The sequence below is a fragment of the Ischnura elegans genome, chromosome 6 (genome assembly GCF_921293095.1).
Source record: "Ischnura elegans chromosome 6, ioIscEleg1.1, whole genome shotgun sequence".
NCBI lineage: Eukaryota > Metazoa > Arthropoda > Insecta > Odonata > Coenagrionidae > Ischnura > Ischnura elegans.
This window is the reverse complement of record NC_060251.1, coordinates 116,757,691-116,782,805: the sequence shown is the minus strand read 5'-3', so window position 1 is coordinate 116,782,805 and position 25,115 is coordinate 116,757,691. Positions and strand designations below refer to the sequence as shown.

The window sequence follows — 25,115 nt, the reverse complement described above, 5'->3', positions numbered from 1 at the left end:
AAACTAAACATGATTTTTGGTAATTTCAGTATTTACACTCTTCATCTTACTGCATCAACTATTTTTATCGTCAGTTTTTCCAAACGATAAATGTATTATGCAACTTTTCTGTTGATTTAAAGGGAGGATGAATATCGATTTACGTTAAATTTATCGATTTTAATGTCATGTAATCGCAAATTGGATCGTAATTGATAGTCGCAGACGTAAATCGATATTGTTATCGACAAGCTATAAATTATTGTACATATCGGTTATATAAAGTCACAATGGATTTCATGCGTAGATTTTAAATTTTATTACTACAACATATGGTGTATAACACCTCATGCGCTGATTAAATAACTGACCTAGTGTGAGTTAAGGAATAAGTATGCGTAATTTAAAGACACCCTGGGCATATTAGTGCGTTTCTTCGATTTATCTCGCTCAAAACTCCAGTGAAACTGGGAAATTCTGCTATTGACGGATTGGTTATTTAAAAAATGTTATTTTCATTGGATCAGCATACATTGAATCTAGTCATTTGTTTTTGTCGCTAAGTGTATGTGTGATTTTTAGATTGAAATAGTGATTAAGCCACCCCTGAAGTAATCTTCGGTGAATACGCATTAGCACGAGTATTGAAGCAACTTTCAATAAAAACCAATGAAATCCTTCGGTTACGGTAATCATAATACGATCACTTAAAAACGTAGCTGTTTCTTCTAAAACGTAGCTGTATTTTGGCTTTGCTATTGTTGATTTCGATTGTCAGCAATAGAAGATCAGTGAATGGGAATATTATAAGAACAAGACGTTATTTTACACTTTGTATTTTTCTATAACTTAACTTTCACTTAATTTCCACTTTGCTCATGTTATTTACTTTTAAATGCTCCAAAAGGGCATAACCTTAATTGTTGGCTAAATATTTACCTAATATCCATTAGTGTATGTATAATACTTAACTTAATTGACATTTCCTGCTCATCATTCTATGCTTTCAGAATGTTTCTCATTTATCATAGTCGTATAAATTTAATTTTCAAGTAATAATAATATTCTAAATGTTTTGAATAAAGATTGAATTCTATGCGCTGCTGTGGTCATCCGTGATTTTGGAGGTATACACTAAATTGAATTATCTTTCCTCTTCTTTACAGAATCAAGATTTGGGAAAGTGTCTTCGAAGCATCGAAAAGTGAAATCACCAAATGAAGAAATTCAAGTATTCGACTGCAAAGAAAAAGAGAAATACTCAACAGTGGGCGAGAGAAATGATAGGCTATACATCGCTACAAGATTTAGGCATAGGAGCGATATTTTTGGGCGATAATAAGGGTTTATATTTATACGTCTTTTACAGATTTATTCAATTTATTCACACACAAAACACTTGGTATGAATCAAGGTATAAAGGTACTTGAGATCTCAGTGACGACGTCAATCAAATGAACACAAAGCATACAGTCAAAATTAGAGACTCTCACATTAAATAATTGTGAATATATGGTTATATGGTTAAAATAAATGAGAGGTATATGATAAATGGTACCAAATCACGTGAATATAAAAATTGGCCATGAACAAGGTTGAAAAAATGGTGAAAATAGCGCTAAAGGTATAATATCAAAATGAATAGGAAAAAAGCATGCTTCATGAACCTTAGTATGGTTTATTTAGATTATGAGCTCAAAAATAGGTAGGGTTGTGTGTGTGTGCTTGTGTGTGTGATATGGTATACTTCCCTTTTGTCTTTATTTTGGGTGTGTTTTTGGGAGGGTAGGGAAGGGAAGTGTTATATATATTTTTGCATGTGTATACTAATCCTACCTCTTCACAGAATCAAGTCATCGCTGGATTTGAAGAAAAGAAGACAGAAGAGGACCAAGAAAAGAAGATAATGCGAGTGTTAGCTTTGATTTGGGCCATTCGGGCCGAATGATTTGCGTAACGTAAGGATAGGCGATCGACATGCGTGCGTTTATTTTAAGCCTTTCGAACCAAAGTATTGCATGCACGCTAATCCATTGCAGCGTACAGAAATAGGACTTTGTTACCGTTTTAGGTGCAGAGCTACCTGCTGTATGTTGTCATGGAGTGTATGCGAGGCTTTGGGGGTATTTTGTGTGTTATTTTTATTTTTGCATGTGCTACTAATCCTACCTCTCCCTAGGCTCAAGTCATCGCCGGATTTGACGATCAAAAGACAACGGTCGAAGAAGACGTATAGCATGCTTCTCCGTTCCTTGAAGAAACTTCGTTGATGGCGCCATCACGTAACAGTAAGATTATTTTCCGTTTTTATTCATAATCAAATGTTTCGAGACCTCACTTTTAAATAAAAATCCTTAATCTTATATATAAAAATGAATCGCAAAATGTGTTGGTAAGCGCATAACTCAACAACGCCTGGACCAATTTGGCCAATTCTTTTTTTAAAATGTTCGTTGAAGTCCAAGAATGGTTTTTACGGCGAGAAAAAATCGAATAATTGCCGGGAAAACCCTAAAAACAGCCCTTTTCTTTTTCACATACAAACGTTTTCTAACTAAAACGTAGAATCAATTTGAGCTTTATTGCTATTATATAAAGTTCATATTAAATTACAAGCACTCACTGTTATCTAAGAAATGTAGGTGTGTAATATAACATTTTAATTACTAAATATATTCAAAATATAAATTAAATTGAAATTACATTTTTAAAATTTAATTCGAGCTGATTGTAAGCCCAGCCGAGGCCCAGATCGAGTTGACACTTCACTACCGTGTTTGTAAACAAATCTCCAAGCAATTGTTGACAAACGGTAATGTCCGTGTTCCTGTCGAGGAATCGAGTAGTTTTAACTCATTTCCTTGGAATGATTGCAAATTAGTTTCAGTGAGCTCATCAACAAAGAGTTCCAGAATATGATTGATCACCAAAAGAATCAAAGATGGTTGATTTAGCGAGCAAGAACGAAGATGTGGATGACTAAAACGAGGTAAATTCAAATAGTTCGTACTCTGTATGGATTCGAATCTTTTAAATGTGTAACAAACGAAGACGAAATCACCAACTATCTATCTGAATATTTTAAGTCCTTGGACGTACCTGGCTTACCAAGGCACGATTTACAGAAAAATGTAGTTTCTGTGCTCATGATCTTTCGAAGCCTAAACCAACCATAACTATCCAACGGAACGTGTATGATCTTTAAAAAATTGGTAATGAATGTGATTCACGCAACTTTACTCAAAGGAAAATTCAAAGGTTAGGAAGTCCTCATTCCGTAGATTCCATGATCTCAACTCATATGCCCTTTTGAGCTTAAACGTATTCAATTTACAATTCGTGTTGCATTAGTGATAACGATTAAAAAATCGCATGGTCATTTTTTCAGTTTTTGGGTTGTTTGTGCCCATGTGCTAATGAAAACCCATGATTTTCTCATGGTCAATTTAGCGTGCTATGTTCACGAGTCGATAAACCATCCTCTGTATTTCTTCCTTCGCTTCAAGTGCGTAGCTAGGATAGGGGGTTTTTGGTGCAGCTAATACCACGGGTCTGTAGGGTATAGAAAACTCGCTAAGGTAAGCGGAAAGTGTGGGGGCACTTCCCCCAGACATTTTTTAAGATAAATGGTTCAAAAGAGTGGGTTTTGTGGCTGTGTGAATAGTTAAATATGTTTTGTTTGTTAGTCATCCGTCCCCCAAATATTAATAACAAAATCTTTCATAAAAAAATTCTCTAAGCTCTTGGGGGGGGGGGGGTTTATCCCCCAAAACCTCCCCTCGCTGCGTCACTGCTTTGCTTCGCTATATTTATTTAGCTTCATCCGCTTCATCTTGCGCCTGATAACAAAACAAAAACTGTTGTTTCTCAGAAGATGCTTGACGCAAGACATTAAACCCGAATGTGTAGGGCTCACCGTGGTGCGTTTACGCATGCAGTACGTTTACGCAGTGCATTTTTTCCAAACAGAGATACTAAAACTGGCGCGCCTTAAGTCATTTAATGCGAATGCTGCTTCATAGGGGCTTTTCTTGCACGATTTTGAGCATCAGTCAAGCGTCGGTCTGGGGTCGTGTCAACCTGCCCCCTGAATGGGCTAAGTGTATGCAACAGACTTGGACCTAAAAACATTTTTTTACAGCTAATAACGCAAATAGCCAACAACTGAATGCGTATAATTTTTATTTCATGAACTGCTTTATTAAACCACAATGCCCAAAATTTCTTAAGCTAAAACGTAAGAAAATTTGTTGCAAAAAATCCGCGTAAACGTGCTCCGATTCACCCTATGTAGATTCGATAAAGAAAATGTTTTTCTGACAAGCAATTTTGGTTCTCCTTTACGTAGTTTTATTGAATTTGTATCCTTATTTTATTATAATAAATTAAACATGATTAAAAACGATGCAGCCGCTCTTCATTTATAAATGGTGTAAGTAAACTGTAAGTTCATTGATTGTTAGGCGGTACGAAGTTCGCCGGGTCAGCTAGTTATTTGATAAAATAAAGTGTGTAAAGGAGGATTTTTCCGTCAAAATTGTACGATTTTAAGTGAACAGCCGAAGTCATACTTTGTATTTCAAGTTAAATTTTAACGTTAATGGGAAGACTCATGACACATGTTTTCTGCAATTCCAGTTTAATAAACAGCTAGAGCAATTAATGATTGCAATTATTTTGTAAACTTATTTTATCCATTTTATGATTTATCTAAACAACTAATATCATTCTCTTGTTATTAGCTATCATTATTACTCAGACGAATTTTCAAAGTCATTTAAGTTAAAAGTTTTTTGTACAGTCTTTTCACGTTTGTAAAGTTGAGTTTCTCTTGTAATTTGCATTTTTCTATTTACAGCTGCAACTCATCGCTGGAATTCAATTTTAAATTTGAGATGAGGACAGAACTAGTCTGGATTGGTAATCTGGATCTTCACGTGTGGGACGCACTTGAGAAATGGTAGGAATGAATTTTATGTTATTTCAGCTAATGACCATGTTTCCACCCTGCACATAAAAAAATTAAATTCTGTTCATACATAAGGAAAAAACCACTTTTTGCTAAACTGAAATTCTGACTTACTTGTTAGTTTAAATAATTCCATTTTGTTAAATTGCTTCTTTGCGTAATGCGTTTCTTCTTAGCGTTTTCCAGTCGATAAGAAAATGTACGAGCCAATTTTATTGAGGAATTCTCCTTTTTGGAATTGCCTTACATTGAAAAGTCCATCTTCTATATAGGACACAGTGGTTTCACCCTTAGTCATATTCTTTAATGAGGTTGTTATTTTTTTCGAAAATGATCATGAGGGTAGTTTTTTCCTAGTCGTTTCCAAGTAGGTTCACTTTCTTTAATTCAATCCTTCCTTCAGACTGCATTAAGACGTTATTCCTCTTATTTCTTTGTTGACATCAACATTAAATCAATATTTCCAGTGCCAATTTATGTACTATTTGTAAATATTTTAATTTTCTGAATTATTTGTGGTAATGAATGTTTTTGTGTGACATTAATGTGAAAACAGGTATCCACGAATGCAAAATGGTCATTCAATCTTATGTGCAACGCTTTAGCACAACACTACACAAATATACTAGAATCTATTGCACTAAATTTAAACAATAAATTAACACTTTAAATTTTTAATGGAACCAATTGGATAAATTGTAGAGTGGTTTATTTTGATAGAACTTAATATCACTCGGAATTGCTATCCACTTAAATAACGAACCGATTTAATCCGGTCACATTCAAATACATCATTTTGCATGCATTAGAAAATGGATTTACTGCAAGTGCCTCATTCAGTGCTAACCAAGCCTGTAGATAATCGTTGTTTTTCAATTGAATATCAATATATATGAGCCAGTGATATTAAGCTATTATTCTTTATGCAATTACCTAGCACTGAAAAGTTTGTCTACAACTTATGAGAGTGGTCCCCCCCCCCCCCTTAGTCCTATTCTTTGGTAAGATTGCAATTTTTTAATGGACCATGAAGATAGCTTTATCAATGGAGGTATCATTTTTGTTTCCGAATGGGTTCACATTATTTATTGGAATCCTTCATTGAGACCCAATTGAGACGCTATTGTTCTTATTTCTCCATTGAATTCAAAATTAAATTTATATCTACAGTTCCTTTTTTTCATGTTTGTTTTCATATTTGTATTCAATTTTCTGAATCATTCGTGGGACTGAAAGTTTTTAAGTGACATTCATGTATTAAAAACGGGTATACACCCATGCATAATAGTCATTCAATTATAAATACAGCGATGAAGCACAATAATACCCATATTCAACTACTCTAGCTTGAAAGACTGGATTAATACTCTAAATCTTTTTTCGAAATCAACAAGATAAATAATGAAGTAATTCATTTTGATACAATTAAATGGCACTTATTTAAATAACAAACAAATTTATTCCGGTAATACTCGAATACACCATTTTGCATGCATAATTTAAAGGTTTATTTGATGTGCCTCAACCAGTGCTGACTAAGCCTGTAGTTATTCTAATTCCAAATTTAATTTTTAGTGCCGTGGGATTAAACCCTGATGCGGTGGTTAGTTTTTTCGTTAGTACAAATGGTTCCCTCTGTTGCAGCTGGAGATTCTGCTGAATGCTGCGTTGTCACGGAGAAGAAATGCGTCGAACTGTAGAATCTCAAGAGTCGAAGATTGAAGAATATGAAGAAAGAGAAGGCCTGGAGTTGTTTTCTTCTCATCAGTGAACTGTGAACTATTTGTGTGTGCTTTTTATTGCTGTGTGATTTATTGTTATTTGTTTATTGTAATGTATTTCTTTTTTACAGCATTGCGGGAGATTTAGGCAGGAGAGTAGGTATTAATCCGTTAGGAAACTAGATTCTTAGGTTTGCAACATGCGTAGCGTATCTACTAGGAAAATAGTTCGACAAGTTCTAGGTCGTCGCCCTGCGTATCTTAACTAGGAGCAATATATTTAGGTTCATAGTGTTTTCGAACCGGGGTCTGCTAACATGGCAACTTAATCATGGGCTTTATCGTAGGTGTGTGAATGAATGTCGCTTGATGAGTGAATGAGTGAGTGATTTTTTTTGCTTGCTGTAGTAGTAGTAGTAATAATAGTAGTAACACTAGCACTAACACTAATGTCCCATGCTTTCACTATCAATCCTTCCCCACCCTCCCTCCCCCTCAAATCCAAACTGCTCCCTCTACGTGGGGAGGGGGAGTAACAGAGGAAAGTCTAAGGAATTCAATGAATGATGCGAATGAATTATTAATGTTGAATTGTAGCGTTAGACTTTCCTCTGGCTAAAGCAGTGTGGTATCCAAGTGCAATTTCAAATGCTGTAATGATTCTTAGAAGATGTACGGTGATAGAATTTTATCCAATACTAGCTGACCCGACAGACTTCGTCCTGTCAAAAAAATTTGTAATGTGGCAGTGTTTTGTTCCTACCTTTTTTATATTCTTTGCAAAAAATTATCCTGAACAGAACCGTCACCCTGGTAATAATTCGGTGTGAATTAAAAATAATTAAATAAAACACTATAAGCATTTAAAAGTAAGTAATTTTAATCATGTAAATCATAATTATTAATAAAAAAATCAGTTCTATTTTCATTGTAGTGCTTTGTGATAAACGATGTTTTTTGTTTGATTACCTGGCGCATAGACAAACAAATCTGATGGTTTTCCAATACGGGAACAGGCAACATACAATTGACCATGTGAGAAACATGGGTTTTCCAAATTAATACCACAAACACTTAATGATTGCCCCTGGGACTTGTTTATGGTCATAGCAAAAGCAAGCCGCACTGGAAACTGTAGTCGTTTAAACTCAAATGGCACATCAGTCGGAATCATTGGGATGCGCGGTATGAGAACATCTTCTCCTTTATACTTTCCTTTCCTTTCAATATAGTTGCTTCTATCACGTTGTTTAGTAGTTTTTTTTATCGCTAACCGTGTGCCGTTGCAAAGGCGCGGTTGGTTGATATTTCGCAACATTATAATTACCGATCCAACCTTTAATTGAAGATTGTGAGGTGGCAATCCTGGCAAATCCAGCGAGTTTAAAAATTCCGGTGGATAGTTAACTACATCGTCTTGGTTAGTTGCCGAATCAACTGATTTATATATCCTCGATTCGCCTGTAATTTGTTCTTGAATTTTGAAATTTAATTCATTTACATCAATGTTTTTGGCTGCCAATATAGCTCGTTCGCTTAACCAATCATGGTTTCTGTAATTTTGAGCAACATCTGGAAATACCTTCTGAATGAGTTCTTCTTTTGATTGAGTTAAATGACAAAAACTTTGAGGAAAGTTAATGCATCCAGTCAACATGTCAATAGGAAAATTGCCATTACCAATGTCAATGAGTTGTTTAGAGAATATGTTTCCAGATTGGTCATTTTGCAACTCAACACGCATATTCTTGCTTAAATGAAGTACTTTGACATATTTCCACAAATTGGATGACTTTAGACATGCGTTGAGTTCATCAGCTGGCGTTGATCGTGGAATCACTGGCAATGTTTGACGAAAATCTCCTGCTAATAAAATCATTGCACCACCAAATCGGTTCTGATTGCTGCGTAGATCTTTTAAGGTTCTGTCTAAAGCCTCCAAAATTTTTTTATGTGCCATCGTGCATTCATCCCAAATGATCAATTGACATTGCTGCAAAACCTTTGCCATTGCAGAGTTTTTCGAAATGTTGCAGGTTGGAGTTTCATTGCTTTGCATATTTAATGGCAATTTTAGTGCTGAATGGGCTGTTCGACCACCTTCAAGCAAAGTTGCTGCGATTCCCGACGAAGCGAGTGCAAGTGCAATTTTATTTTGTGAGCGAATTGTTGCTAATATTAATGAAATCAAAAAAGTTTTTCCTGTACCACCAGGTGCATCTAAGAAGTAAATCCCCCCAGTTTCATCATTAGTTACTTTCATAAGAGTATCAAATACATACCTCTGTTGTTCATTCAACAGTGGAAGATTTGTTTGAATTAATTCTTTCAAAGTGTTGAGATCATACAGTTTTTCTCGGTGCAACTCTTGGTTAAAAGATTCATGCATTGGACGATTGGGCGCGGCCAAGCCTAATTGAATTAATAGTTTGTTTGACATCATCAAGCACATGTCTTCAATTGAAATCAATGCTTCGTTGTAAATTTCTTCACTGATTTGCATATTTGGTCCGCGATCACTTTTTTTTAGTTTCGGAACGCGACATTAAATCCTCCAACGACGTATTCTGTGCTCCAACGCACACACGCACACTGTTTTGATAGATATGATTGAATTTGAACTTTGTATAGCGGTAAGAAAGTGCAAATTTACTTTTTGACGTTAGGAACACACCTACATTTCTTAGATAACAGTGAGTGCTTGTAATTTAATATGAACTTTATATAATAGCAATAAACCTCAAATTGATTTTAGTTAGAGAACGTTTGTATGTGAAAAACAAAAGGGCTGTTTTTAGGGTTTTTCCGGCAATTATTCGATTTTTTTCTCGCCGTAAGAACCATCCTTGGAATTAAACGAACATTTTAAAAAAAGAATTGGCCAAATTGGTCCAGGCGTTGTTGAGTTATGCGCTTACCAACACATTTTGCGATTCATTTTTATGTATAAGATTTTGCTCGAGTAATTTCGTTCTGTTTATATTGTTTTCCTTGTATATAATTTTATTTCATTGATTGTCAGCTATTGTATTACTGATGGTATTTCATGTAGGTACTATTGAGGATCTCATTTTTCAGTTTCTTTGTATGCACCAATTTTTAGCATTAAATCTGGTTTTTTTTAATTCATTTTCATTACAATCATTATTTGAATGGGTGTTGCAGTCTTTATTTCAAGAAATAAACTATTTTGAAATGCACCTGCCGGAATTTTTTTTCACTATCAAAGAAATATTATTCTAATGCATATTTAAGTGATATTTATTTTTATTGCTCCCCTATACCTTGGTGTGACTTGATATTGATTGTGAGATATTATAATTCCTGTTATGCCTATTAAATGCATGTTTCCTTAACACGTTTTTTTATTATTTTTTACTGATTGTGGATTTTTTAAAATGATTTTAGTATCCCTGTGTGCTATGTTATAGTTATAACGATTTCATTACCTTTGTCTCGCCTATATTTTTGTAATTGCATGCAGAATTATTTTCAATAATTAAATATTTGAAGTACCACGCTTTTTCCATTTCTTTTTTCTTGTATATCTTTATATAATTATATAGTCTATTTTTATTTATTCATGTTTCTCTGATATGCCATTTAAATGTCATTCTTAAATATTTTATCAATTGTTATTGGACGATAGGAATGACTGCAATATGGTGGTTTCCAATATTTTTACTGCCTAAATGGAAAGACTATTACATCTGGAGGACTTATTTCACCCTTATAGATTTTTAATGACCATATTTATTTCTTGCATTTAAATGAAAAGTAAAAATTTTCAAGGGCGCGAAAATGCGAAGGCTAAGTATGAATGCTGGGAGAAGCCCTTGTGACGTCATTCTGGTTCCGGCTGAAGCTGAGCGAGCCCACCTTAGTGCGAGGCTATGACGATGCAGGCTAGTAGTAGAGTACCCTGCTTGCAGGTAGCGCTTGGCTTAAATAAGGATTATTAATACCTTATCAAACGAAGAAAACTTTCCGACCTTAACCAGTTTTAATAAGTGATTATTAAGACATGTTCCCCTGAGCTCTGCGCCTCATGCATGCATTGGTAATCACAGACGATGGAAAATCTCCCATCTAGTCGTATAGAAACTAGGTCCCTGTGACATCACGTGGAGCGGCATCGCATGGGCGACAATCTGACCTTTTTCAAATGAGGTTAAAATTGTCCATTAACATTCGTCTTAACTGGGATTTCTTAAACCAAATAATATGTATATTATGAATACAATAATGGTGGGTAACGAATCGCAATCAATGCCTTTCGTTTTCTTTGATGAAGGAAACTACCCTATTCTGTTAGAAGGAAAGAAGTCGGGTAAGCCAGGATGGGGGAGGAAGATAAATTAGGAATTATGGATAGAAAGAAAGGAAATGGTCCTCGTTGTGAACTGAAGAGGGAAATTCAATTTGGGTGGGGACCAAGGCCGGGGTAATTCGAGTAATGCCTCACGCAAACCTACCTTAAATTGAGGAGTACTTTAATAATAATTATTCTTTTAGCCCCGAATTTTATCAATAAATTATGCGAATATCACTGCTTCGTTGAGTGAGGAAGATAGCACATTTTAAGCTGAACTTAATGGAACCACGGTTAAGGAGAAGGAAATGCGGCGCGACCGTAGTTGGACCTCCTGGTTGTTGCACGATAAACTTTTTGAAAAATATGTAAAATTACTGCGAATATAGAATTTAAATACATAATTTTATTTGTCCTTACACCAAAAAGAAATAATATGAAATTTATAATTTTACGATTGCGTTCAGAATAGGGTGGTTTCCTATTATTTTTAAAATACCTAAATCGAAAGATAATCACTCCTGGAGAACGTATTTCACGCTATTAGACTTCTGAATGAAGATATAAATTTTTCGTGGTTAAATGAAAAGTGAAAAATTTCAAACGGTAGGGAGGAGCGGCAGGTAGCAGAGTAACCTGCTAGAAGGTAGGGCTTGGCTTAAATATGGATTATTATTACCCTATCAAACGGAGGGAAATTCCCGACCACTGGCATTTTTAGTAGGTGATTGTTAAGAGATGTTTCCCTAAGCTCTGTGCCTCATGCATGCATGCAGTGGAACGGCGAGGGGGGGGGTTGGGGATAAACCCTCCCCCCCAGAGCTCAGAGAAATTTTTAAGTTAAATCTATTTTCCTTAATTGGATTACTATTGCTTATAGAATAGTGTGAGGATTAAGTAAATATCCCTCAGAACGCCGTAAAAACCACCATTTTGAACCATTTATCTTAATTTTTTCCGGCGGTAGGTCTCCGCACCTCCCGCTAACCCTGGCGGGTATGCAATACCCCAAGCACTCCAGAATTAGCTGCGCCTGAAACCCCCCCCAGCCTGAATTCCTAGCTGTGCCCCTGCATGCATGCACCACTCGTATAGCATATTTGACGTCACGTGAAGTGGCATCGCACGGGCGCCAATCTGGCCTTTTTCAAATGAGGTCAAGATTGACCATTGCCATTGGTCTAAACTGGGATTTCTAAAGCCAAATAGTTTGTTTATTATGACTATGGTGGGTAACGAATCGAAATCGATGCCTTTCATTTTCTATGATGAAGGAGGCAACCCTATTATGTCTAATGCATTCATATTGGTGGTTTCGACATTAAAAATATCAACATAGTAAGCTTATTTGAGTCGTATTCGCTGGAGAGAAATATATAATTATATTTTTCGGGTGTGTTCATTGAAGTCACACACATACACAGCTGAACAATTTCTTGCAAAATACTAGAGCATTATTTCACGTTCGATAATGGTTCCTCTAGACATCAAATATCTGTTGGCAAAAGAACAGCACGCATTTAGAAGAGGGAATTCTTTTAAAACTAAGCAAACACAACTCATCCTTAACAGGAGCGTCGATCGAAGTATATGCAAAATGTACTTATTGTTAGTAAATTTGGAGCATATGTTTTCTCAGACGACGTGAAACATATTCTACGTTTACCGACGTACTATGACGTGATCACGAGAACAAACTAAAAGAAATAGACTGCAAAACAGAGAGATTTGAAACGCAATTCTTCCCTGGTACCATTAAGGATAGCAATGGTGTCTCAATTAGTGGTGGGTCGATCATGAACGATTCGATCAAAAAGATTGAATCGCTAGGTGAATCAAATGACTCATGATTCATTACGTTAAACAAGTCGATCATCAATCACTCCGACTTCCTGTTTCATATTAATCATCCCGGTTTCCGGTTTGATTCAAAATTTGGAACGATCGATGCTTGATCTCTTTTCGTCAGCGCTGAAACAGTTGTGAGAAAATTAAATACTATGTTATAAAGAACTGAATACTTGTGTAACCTTTTCCTGATATATGTTTTCCACCAGTTATTAGTACTAATAACACCACTACACGTTAAAGGAAATTATTAAGATGACTTGTAGGAGAATGTTAAGAAGTAGAAGTTGCAGCTGTTAATATTTTATTATGCCTTTCATAAAATTATCCTGCAGATCAGATTCATGCAAAGTTTGTGGTGTAATTTGTGTTATAGTTTGAAATTATTCTATTAGTGATAAGAAACTGGGGCAGTTTTGGCTTCCCAAACATTTTCATGACACTACTTCCTTCATTTTTTCCATCTCATTTATTCAAATAGGAATTCACAGTCAAACTAGTATATGAAATGATAATATGGATAGCAATTAGCGTTACCAATGCTCTTCGCAGATGAGGCAGTATTTATTCGACTATTCAAAATTATTTATTACATCCATTGATTGAGTCTTTTCGATCTTGATTCATTTGAGTCTTTTCGATCGTAATGATTGAATCAATTGATTGAATCATTTATGTGACTCGAGTCAAAATGATTGAATCACTAAAATGATCGACTTTGCCCATCACTAGTCTCAATTATTGGCGTCATTGCTAGGACGACTCACTTCATGTTTGTTTTTTCCATAGTTATAAACTTGCTTGTATTTGCTATAGCAATCACTAACAATTGGCAAGTTATGTCTTTGCATACGGTGTGCATGCGGCGGTCCTCTTGCATGCTGCATGTTGAAGATTGGTCACCCCCTGCCTAATACCATGGTATTACATAGGTGTAGATGTAGAACTTACAAGTAGATTTGTTGAAACTTTGTGTATCCTGCTGGCTAATGTGACCCTAATTCATGTTTTAGAAATTCATGTTTTTCCTTTTTTTATGCCTTCTCATCATGCCCGAAAGAGCAGTAGGTAATGTTTTCTCTTTGCATGAATGTGGATTTATAGTTCAAATCCCAGGTCAGAACAGTGTTTGCCAGTCGTGAGCGTCGAGTTCTTTGTGCCCGAGAGGGATTTCCTATCCTACCCCAAAGTAAATGGCTGCAGCGTTGCCAAGTCAAAATGGGACATTTACCTTAGATTGGACAAAATTCTTGAAAATCATCGTAGAAAGACGACGAAAAAAGGCCCGTATTTCTGGTATGATCAAGAAGATGATAAAAGCAATAAATAGTTGATAGCAGTACAGGAACTGTTAAATGAAAAACGTAGTACACGTGGCCGAGATGGGTGGGGGCCCGCCCGGTGTTTTGGGTCCGTCCGTCGCGAGCTCGGGTCCTCGGGAGAGGGACGGATTAGGATCGGAGTCGAGGGTTAACCCTCATTGGTTTGCTTTTTATTGTATTACTCCCGAAATATTGATGTCATAGGGCAAACGTCTGTGATAGTAAATAAATGCGACCATATGAAATTGTTATTTTTACAGTGGGTTTTGATGTCAACATTTGCAGAAATACCGTCTAAAAATTTATTTAACGGAAAATATTTCATTTTATTTTCATACTTAATCCTGCCAGCAAAGTAATTTCATGAGTAGTATAACAAAAATGGTCATTATATATTCTCATAACATGTTCTACGAAATGTAGGTAACTGTTTTCTTTCGTCGTATTCGGTTACTCAGAAAAAAATTTAAATTTTCCGAAAATCACCAAAAAGTTATCATTTCCAAAATATTAACACAAAATTTCGTTAACATTTTCCTGAGCGATGTCTTCGATACTCACAATTTATATACAACTATGGATGAGATTTTAAAAAACGTAAAAATTTATAAAATGTTTCAATCAATTTACCGAAAAAAAAATAAAATTGGCGGACACTACTAATTTTTTCCGGGGAGAGGTTTACTTTTTACTGTATTACTCTCGAAAAATGGATGTCTTAGGGGTAACCCCCTTAGATATGACAGTAAATGGATGTGACCATATAGTATCGTCATCTGTAAACCCCCTGAAGCCACCTAAAAATTTAAAATTTGTATAAAAGTAGCTTTTTCGGGTACTTTTTGTTACAATTCCGCCGCTTTTCCAAGCCTTACCACTCATCGCTACGGAATAGATGCGGGCGATTGATGACCCTTGGCAGTACAAACCTATAAGCCCCCGGTAACCCCACATACAGCCCCCAAAAAATAAAATTTTGCATGTAAGTCTACTTTTTGGGTACTTTTCTTCACTATTCCACCGCTGGTTCTTACCCCAACGACTCATTACTATGGAATTTATGTGAACGACTGGTGACCGCCAGGAGTACACACATATAAACCCCCGGTATCCCCTGAAACCCCCCACAAATGTAAAATGTGCCATTAAGTCTCATAAAAGGGAACTTCTCGCAAACATTACGCCGCACTACCCGTCCCCTCTGAGCTCTAGATCCGGAATTGGGCATTGGGCATTGAGGGCGGGCCACCGTAAACCATACGGAAAAAATACCTTAAAAACCCCGACCTACTCCTGGAAACTCGCTGTAAAAGAAAAAATTAAAGTCGCCTTTCCGAGTTGTTTTCGTCACAATTCAGCCGGAGTTCTCCTCCCTACCACTTATGAAAACCCCTGATAACCCCGTAAAACCTCCAAAAAAAAAAGAAAAAAAAAAGAATTTTCTGATAAATTGCCTCTTCGGGTAAAAGAATCGTCAGAATTCCGCCACTGTTCCGGACCCCTAAGACTTATCGGCACGGAATTTATGAGAACAATTGGTGACCACTGGTTAAACAACTTAAAAACCGTAAAAAAAAGTATTCCGTTGGAACCCTTCGCAAAAACATTAAAATTTGCTCTTAAGTCTTCTTATATGGGTACTTGTCGCCACTATTACGCTTGCAGTACCTTTGTCACTGTGGACGATTGGTGACCGCATGTACAACACATTAAAACCCCCGAATCCCCCTAGGCCCCCCCCTGCGTTCCTAGGAACAAGCGGCGCAGCCGCTGTGGGCTTCCTCCACCCCTGAGCGGCGAAGACACCCCTTAAATGAATAACGGCGAAACAGTTCGGAACTGCCATTGCCCTCTGGGCGGCGAAGTCGACCCCTTACGAGGAACGGCAAAGCCGTTCCGAGGACTAGGCGAGGAAGCCCCGGGGGGGCACACTCGACCCCTGGGCGGCGAAGCCGCCTCTCAACGAAGAACGACGAAGCCGTTCCGAGGAATGAGCGGGGCGCTTCCCTACCCCCTGGCCCCTATTACATTCGGGTGACATTGTTCGAACTAAAATTCTTCGAACAACCAGAAAGGTAGACGGCGAAGCCGGACCCGGGGTTTCTAAGCGAGATCTCCCTATCACTTTGGTGGCCAACATCACATGGCGGGGAATTGAGGGTGATGAGGGAGCGTGACGTCACGGTTGGGAACGCAGGCGCATACGCGCTTGAGATATTTTAACGCTCATCCGCTTCAAAGTCTCTGAAAAGCGAAGATATTCGGCACACAAAATGATGATAGAATTAATAAATATAATTATGCGATCAACTAAGGCATCTTGTAGCCTTAGTTGATCGCATGTGTGCAAAACGTTACATACAAAGATTAAGCAAGAAGCGATCGTATTAAATACATTGATAAAGAATGGCATATATAAACATGGGCGTACCCAGCGAAGGGCTGCTGCCCCCCCTAGAAGCAAAAATCGCAAAAGGCTTTAGGCAAAATCAGGGCTAAATTAAAATGAAAGTAAGCAACACATTTTCTGCAAACCAACGAAAAATGATGTGTATTAGTATAAGATAAGTAACTAAAACAAAACTATTTTTCGAGAAAATAATCTCATCAACTAATTATGCGCTGCTATCATTTTCATAAAATGTTGCTTTCATTCAATTTTTCCATGCTAAAATGTCACAACTTGGCTTGCCCCCCCACCTAGATCATGTCTTCCCCTCCTAGATCATGTCTTCCCCTCCTAGAGCATGGCTTTCCTTCCCCAAAACCATGGCTTCACCCCCTCTAGACCATGGTTTGACGCCCCCCCCCCTATTTATGACCCTGGGTACGCCGTTGTATGTTAACACGTAATCATAGAGCATTAAACTTTACGATATATTTCCCTAAGGTGACTAAATTTTAACATTCAAAGACCATTCAAACACCATTGACCGAGGGGGAGTGGGTTCTTAATTAAAAATGCGGTCTTTATTTTAATTTATTTCTTAAATATTAATTCATCATAAGAAAAAATTACAACGCAAAAATAGTATTTTAATATTTTTAATTCCAACACAATTACAATTTACAAATATGATGCATTAAAAATGAAGTAAGGTATTATGTTTCTATTTGGCATATTTCTTATATTTGAGTTATTTTTTTCTGAATTTCTTGTCGGAAAGGGTGATGAAATTTTTACTTTCAAAGTTTCAACACTTGATAGTGATTTTCTGATGCACACACTTCATTTACAGTAGAAAAAACGCGTTCAGTCGCAGCATTTGCTTGTGGTATATGGAATATGCTTTGTTTCAAAAAGATGAAATATTTATAACCATTTGTACTCCATCAAGATTTGTGCTGAAGCCCAAGATTTTAGAAGAGATTTTAGAATTTCAGCCCAAGATTTATGTGCAGAAGTCCTTTTCTAACCAATATATTTTTTTTAATAATGATACCTCAGTAAAAAGACCATTTTCGAAAATGTTGTTATAAGGGAAATTTTGTGCACAATGATCGGATGATTTTCGAACATCATTCCAAGTAAGTTCATGTTTTAATGTAATCCAATGAAAATATTCAATGTAATTTAATAAAGCGCCCGCTCTTGTAAATAATCTATGCAATTATTGTAGAAATTTACAATGTGAATCATGATATCTGCACGATTTGTTGCACCCTGTTCTTCGAGCTCACGTTTACTCATAGCGATGGCGAACGGAAGAAAATTACTCTCTAACCGCTTCTGAAAAAGATATTTTAAATTTTAAACTTCATTCGCTACTTCGATTACAAACATTTTTTCACCTACAATAACTTCAATAGCATTTTGAAAAATAGGTGATTGATTGTGTATAAAAAATTGATTGGGTATAAACTCTAGCTAAATTTGAGGATTTTTTTCAAGACTCTCTTCTACAATTCTAGGATATTAAACCTGTGACAGGAAGTAGGATTTCATAGTGTGCTCTAATTTCAAAATTCTATCTACAGTTGACGAAAGAGCTAACTATGGCGTTTTACAGTAACCAAGTATTTTCTTATATTCGACTTCCGCAGTTTCACAAAATTCTTTCAGCATTTGAACACGCACCGTGTAATGTAGAAATCAAAATATATTTTTATAACAATATTTTCCACAACTGCGGGCAACAAATCACAAGCTGTTTGATCGGCGTTATGTATCATGTGCGATGCAAAACCGTTTGGATAACTAGTGATATACAGGCCTTAGATCTGAAGGAATGATTATGAAAAATAGCATAGAAAGACATCCTTTTGCTAATGCTAGTTACTTTTCCTCGCCTCCATAAGTTGTTATTATAAAATATTTCTGCATTTTGGAGGAAGATGCAGCAGTATTTCAATACCTTTTATGTTCTTGGGTGCTTCATTTCCAAGTGCTTCTGTCCTAGGGTCTTGTGTCATTTTTGACCTGTAATTTTAGTAACTTTGCATCGAGCAATATTCATGAAAATTGGGAAAAGGTCTTAAGTTTTGTTCAGTGTAAGCAAAATTTTACAATTTTGACCTTTTGACCACACAAAGTGGGTCGAAACCAAAAATTTGAATTTGCCTTATGGGGTTTCAATGTTAAAGAAATCGAGATAGAAAAAAGTCTGAATTTAATTGACCAATATGTCAATTCTTAGTTTTTCGGACACAAGAAACCCGAAAATAACACTATTATTTACGAAAATTCAACCGTTGACCCTGTAAGATCACCGTCAAGGTCATAAGGGTGGCAAAAGGAATAGTATACCAACAAAGGTTTCGATCCATGGGTTTTATAGGGTGCCCAAGTCATTGGTATTGTCCAAATACCCGTATTATTCACTAATTGACCTCCGAGGGTCACCGTGGGAGTCAAAGGTCATAGAGTTAAAAGTCGGACCATCATGAAAACCAAGGTGTCAAACCAAAGGTTTCGAAGGGTGCTAAAGTCGGTTAGGCAGTCCATAGATCCGTATTGTTGATTATGTGACCTCCAAGGGTCACAATGGGGGTCAAGGGTCGTAGAGTTAAATCGGGCCAACATGACAGCCAAAGTGTGGAACCATAGGTTTTGAAGGGTACCAAAGTCAGTGTTTCAGTTCATAGATCCGTATAACAGATTTCTTCGACCTCCGAAAGTCATAATGGAGGTGAAAGGTCCTAGAGAAAATATGCAACTCGCTTACCGAAATTCTTCTAGGAATTCTAGGAAATGCAAAATTTTCTTCCGAAAAATTTGCATTTCCTAGCATTCTTTTCCAACAGGCCTCCCATGCCCTCTTATTTTCACGCCGCAGTTGATTATTTATTTCTCTTAACGGTTTTTCATTTGTCGCCCAAAGTTAAAGACAAAACTCCGTTTAAAAAAATATTGGCTATGTCCGAAACCATAAGCTAAAACATAAAAGAAATGGTTGAATCCAGCTTTTATTTTGATTGTATCATACAATGTGATAAAAAATTATTAGGTGTTGCCTTATAAATATCCCGCCTTTGAGGTGAGGGACGGTAAGGCAGCCGTTTAGTGAATAGTGAACAACCACTAAAGAGTCTGAACTCGATGAAAAACGTAAACAAATTCTAATGTTACCATTTACGATGATGCCTTCTGATATAACATACGACACTAATGTCTGGCTTCCACAAGTTTCCCTTTAAGGCAAAAATTACGTCGGTGAGACATATTATTCGAGATTTAGACTTTTATCCCCACGGCGCGAATAACTTGTATGAAGGTATCTGTGTAAGTTGCTCCACTTGACTATAATTGTTGCCGTGTTCGGAGTACTATTCGTCCCCCTTCTCACTGCTTCGTTTGCTTTTGTTCGGCTAGGCACTCAGCGAGAAGAGGATGAACGCAATGGTATCATTACGAATAGCTAGCCGATTTGAGTAGGGACGGTAAGGCAGCCGTTTAGTGAACAGTGAACAACCACGAAATAGTCGGAACGCGAGGAAAAACGTGAACAAATTCTAATGATACCATTTACGAAGATACCTTCTGACATAGCATACGACACTAATATCTGGCTTGCTAAATATCCTTTTTAAGGCCTAATATAGTCGCAGAGACAAATTATTTGAGGCTGGAGACTTTTATCCTCACGGCGAGAGTAATGAGGAAGTATATTTGTATGTTACACTACTTTAACTACGGCCGTGGCGGCGCGGTCTAAGGCGTTAGTCCTTAACCTGTAGGATTTGTCACGGGTTCCAGTCCCAGTGTCGGCAATATTTTTGATGGGTTTAAGAGTCATCTGGAAAATGCTTTCCCCGCGTTTCAAGAATCAATATTAAACTTAAATGTAGAGGGAACTTGGAATGCTTTTCTTTCGCTCGTAACTTCGGGAATAAATAGCTACATCCCAAGTAAAACAATAAAAGAAGGCAGCGAGCCGTGATGTTACGACGCGGAAGTGAGAAAATCATTTAGGCGACAGAGAGCGTGTCATGCTGAAATGTAAAAGTCAACACGGAATTATCAGCTAATGAACGCGAGTTAATAATTAAAAAATATAGGATGACTAATGCCGCCACGAAGGAAGAGTTCAGAAAGGAATTAACGAGTTAAAAAAAACACTAGTAGAGCAGTTACGGGATAATCCGAAAGCATTTTGGTCATATGTTAGGGAAGTTCAAGGTAAACGTACTACCGTCTGTTCGCTGAGAAACGACAATGGAGATGTGTTGACAAACAGTTGCGATAAAGCCAATAGGGTGGTTTCCTATTATTTTTTTATTGCCTAAATCGAAAGATTATGACTCCTGGAGTACGTATTTCACGCTTTTAGATTTTTAAATGACGATATCTATTTTTCGCGATCAAATGAAAAGTGAAAAATTTCAAGCGCGCGAAAACGCGACGCGTAAGTAGGAATGAAGGGAAAAAGTCCGTGCGACGCATTTCTGGTTACCCCTCCCGCCTGGTAGGTGACCTTGATCGAGGCTCTGAGCGCTGATAGGACGTAGGATGCTAACGGGTAGCTGAGTACCTTCCTGTCTGGTAGCTCATGGCTTAAAAAAGGTTTATTAATACCTTATCAAGCGAAGAAAACTTTCCGACCTTAGCCAGTTTTAATAGGTGATTATTAAGACATGCTTCCCTGAGCTCTGTGACTCATGCATGCATTGGTAGCCTCTGACGATGCATAACTCCTATCCTCTCGTGTAGAAACTAGGTCCCTGTGACGTCACGTGGAGTGGAATCGCATGGGCGCCAATCTGGCCTTTTTCAAATGAGGATAAAATTTGACCCTTGCCATTCGTCTAAACCGGTATTTCAAAAACCAAATAATTTGTGTATTATGAATACACTAATGGTGGGTAACGAATTGCAATCAATGCCTTTTGTTTTCTTTGATGAAGGAAACTACCCTATTTATTAAATTCCTACTTCAAGAGCGTATTCACCGAGCCTTCCGAGAACTCACCCGAGACCGCTGACAATCTCTGCACACGAAAGATGCCGCCTATTGACATTAGTACGCACGGAATAGAAAATATATTGAAATCACCCGGTCCAGACGAAATCCCTTCTCGCGTATATAGAGAACTAGCCTCAGAAATTGCCCCCTACTTGCAGTTAATATTTAGTAAATCCATCAAGCAAGACCTAGTTCCCTGGAACTAGGTCTTGCTTGGAACGACTGGAAAATCGCTAATGTAACGCCAATATTAAGGAAAAGCCATCAAATTAAAGGCCGACATCTTTAACGTCCGACTCATGTAAATTCCTCGAACGAATCGTAGTCATTTCGGTAATGAAACACCTAGACGCGCAAAACTTGTTAATGAGAACTAACATGGATTCAGGAAAAGCAGATTGTGCGAAACTCAGTTAGCGCTTTTCGCCCACGATATTTTAGTCTCCGCAGAAGGCAACATTCCAGTAGATGCGATTTTTCTTGATTTCAAAAAGGCATTTGATAAAGTACTCCACGGAAAGTTAATAATAAAACTGAAATCTTATGGAATGAAATGCTACATGAAGATGTCATTTCCTGGATTATAGAACTTATGAGCGACCGCGTCCAAAGAGTAGTATTAGACGGTGTAGTCTTCAACGAGGTTATAGTTGCTTCTGGCGTCCCTCAGGGTAGTGTCATAGGCCCACTCCTATTCCATCTTTATATAAACGACATTGGCGAAGTAGTGCACAGTAAATTACGATTATTTGCAGACGACGCTGTAGTTTACAGAAAAATCCGTTCCAGCAAAGATATAGATGAACTAACGAATGACCTTGCTGCTATCCACGCGTGGTGCGTTGCATGGCAGTTAGAATTAAATTTGAAAAAAATGCGTAGTAATGAATTTCTGGAAGAAGAACAACTCCCTACAACGCATCTATATCATTCGGGGCACCGAATTAAAGGCAGTTGAATCCGTGAAATATCTAGGAGTAGGACTCAATAATGGTCTATCGTGGAATGAACACATTCGGGAAGTAACCGGTCAAGCTAATCGTAAGATGGGTTTTGTTAAAAGAATATTAGGAAAGTGCGACGACAAAGTGAGAGATATTAGATACTTTTTCCTCGTTAGACCCCATTTAGAATACGCTGCCAGTGTTTGGGACCGTCATGAAAAAAGCTTAATAACAGAGTTACAACGCGTGCAAAGAAGAGCTGCCAGGTACGTGAAAGGTCGTTACAATAGTCTTGTTGGTGTAACTGACCTCTTAGATAAACTCGGATGATAATCTCTGTCAGACCGTAGATTGATAAATTGACAAAAGCTTTTAGATAATTTCAAGAGCAGTGTCTTTTCTAAAAAAGGTAGCCATATCTTACGGACGCCGGCATGCTTCAGAAGATCAGATCATATAAATAAAATAAGAGATATAGACTGCAAAATAGACAGATTCAGAATGTCTTTTTTTCCACGGTCAATAAGAGATTATAACGGCTGCGATAGAACTCATAAATAGATTGCATGACTTGTGGAGTAGCCTACTAACCTATGTAAAACTTAATGCATGTTTCTTAATTGTATTATTATTTCTACCACCGTATGGTGGTATAATTTGTTAGTATATGTGACGTTTTTTGGACCGTGTGGTGTGCATGTGGGAGTCCAATTGCATGCTGCATGCTGGTGATTGATCACATCCTGCTAAGTGGCTCGCAGGGTATTATGTAGATGTAGCTTTATCCGTTATGCGGTGACTACTTCACCCCTTTGTTAATTCTTTATTTGCTATTGTCATGCGTGGTACTCAGCTAAAATAGAATGAGCGAAGGGTTTGTGTTACAAATATCCCGCCTTTGTAGTGAGGGATGATAAAACAGCCATTATGTGAACAGTCAACAACCACGCAAGCTGCTTAACAGGAGGCACAACGTAAACAGATTCTAATGTTGCTATTAATGAAGATACCTTCTGACGTTAGGTACAACTTTAATAGCTGGCTTCGAAAATATCCTTCCGCCGCCGCCCTACTTGACTTATGACCCAATAAAAATGCGTCATCTTGATAAGCTGTACACAACATTTTAACCGAGTCCGACTCAATTTTACGAAGCAGAAAATAAAATTTCAACGCTGCACGATGTTCTCGAATGTCATTCGTTTCAAAAATCCAAGAAGTGTAAGTATCACGAAGATGGGATGTGACCTCCTTTTTCCACCTCTCGCCACCCACCGCCCACGGGCCGCTGCATTGGCGGTTTGCGTCTCGTCTTATCACCCTTCCTGTCACGTACCCCACTCCCCATCGCCTTATGCGTGAGAACCGTGCAGCGTCAGCAGAAGGCAGCCTCTTGGGTGGCCGCGAGTGAGAAGATAGAGGAGATATCACGCGGAGAGGCGTGCTATGAGAACGGCCATCGGAGTTGCGTCCACGAAGAGCGGAGAGTGTGTTTGGCGGCTGTAGAGTGCGGATGTGCCCAATAAACCTGCTTGAGTAATGGAGTTTTTCCTTTAAACTAATCCTGCCTTTCCCTGATGCTATCGATATACTGAACCTTACAGAAGTCAGAAAACTTGAAACGTAAAATTATTGCAATAAAAATAATTAATTATGAAAAATAATGGCTGCGGTAGTGGTTGTTGGATCGAGTCACGTTGCAGATTTTTTTATAACCTTTTTAGATTCTGCACTCGTTTTAAAGATCATGAAGGTTTCAAATCTTTTAAATTTTTTGTCGCAGTTATTTATATAAAGACAATTTTTTAAAGGGTCATGAGTCATATTAAAAATTAGGAATAGGGCAAGCTTTGTCTTATCGTTTTTAAATGGCTACATTATTAATTAGGGCTAATTGTAAGTATCCGTTAAAGAGGGTTAGCTGATTTTAAAAGGTGGATAAAAACCCGATGTTGGCGTTACCTAAGGAACTGTTCATAAACTGGTGCAAGGGGTCACTCATTTTGTTTAATTATTAGAACTTATTGTTCTGCTAAGATAAATGTTGGTATTAATTATTTGTTTGAAGCCGTTTACTACACACTCTTCCCGATTTTCTCTGTTGTCCTGTAAGACTTGGAAACTCATTTGCACCTTTGTGAATATCCATGGTATGTGGCGTCAAAACCGTGACCTTCACTCACGCTCCTCTTGTTGTATGTCTTCTGGCGACAACACATCCCCCTACTCAAATCCTTTTTTATCTATTGTTCGGCGAGGTAGGAAGCCAGAAGGGGGTGAGCGCAGGGGTGTCTTTAGGAATAGACAGCCGGTTTGGGAAGGGACGAAAAGGCAGTCGTTGAGTGAATAGTCAACAAACTCGATATAGCCAGGACGCGAGGAAAAACGTAAACAAATTCTAAATATACCATTCACGAAGACACCTTCTCGCATAACATACGAAACTAATATCTGATTTCCTAAATATCGGTCATAAGGCAAAAAAGACGTCGGAGAGACATTTTTTTTAAATTTGAGACTTTTATCCTCGCGGCGAGAATGAAGTGCCAGAAGGTATATCTGTAAATAGGTAAATGTGCTCCGTCTTTCCTTGCTCTCCTCTGCAACATGGGGGAAA

At 37.4% G+C, this 25,115-nt stretch overlaps 1 long non-coding RNA gene across 1 annotated transcript; it reads left to right on the top strand.

Annotated features, from left to right (window-relative positions):
• The first annotated feature begins 2,147 nt into the window (after positions 1-2,147).
• Positions 2,148-7,360, top strand: LOC124161570. The gene is made up of 3 exons (XR_006865378.1): positions 2,148-2,267; positions 4,838-4,939; positions 6,593-7,360. It is a non-coding gene; the product is annotated as an uncharacterized LOC124161570 (long non-coding RNA).
• Positions 7,361-25,115: the final 17,755 nt, after the last annotated feature.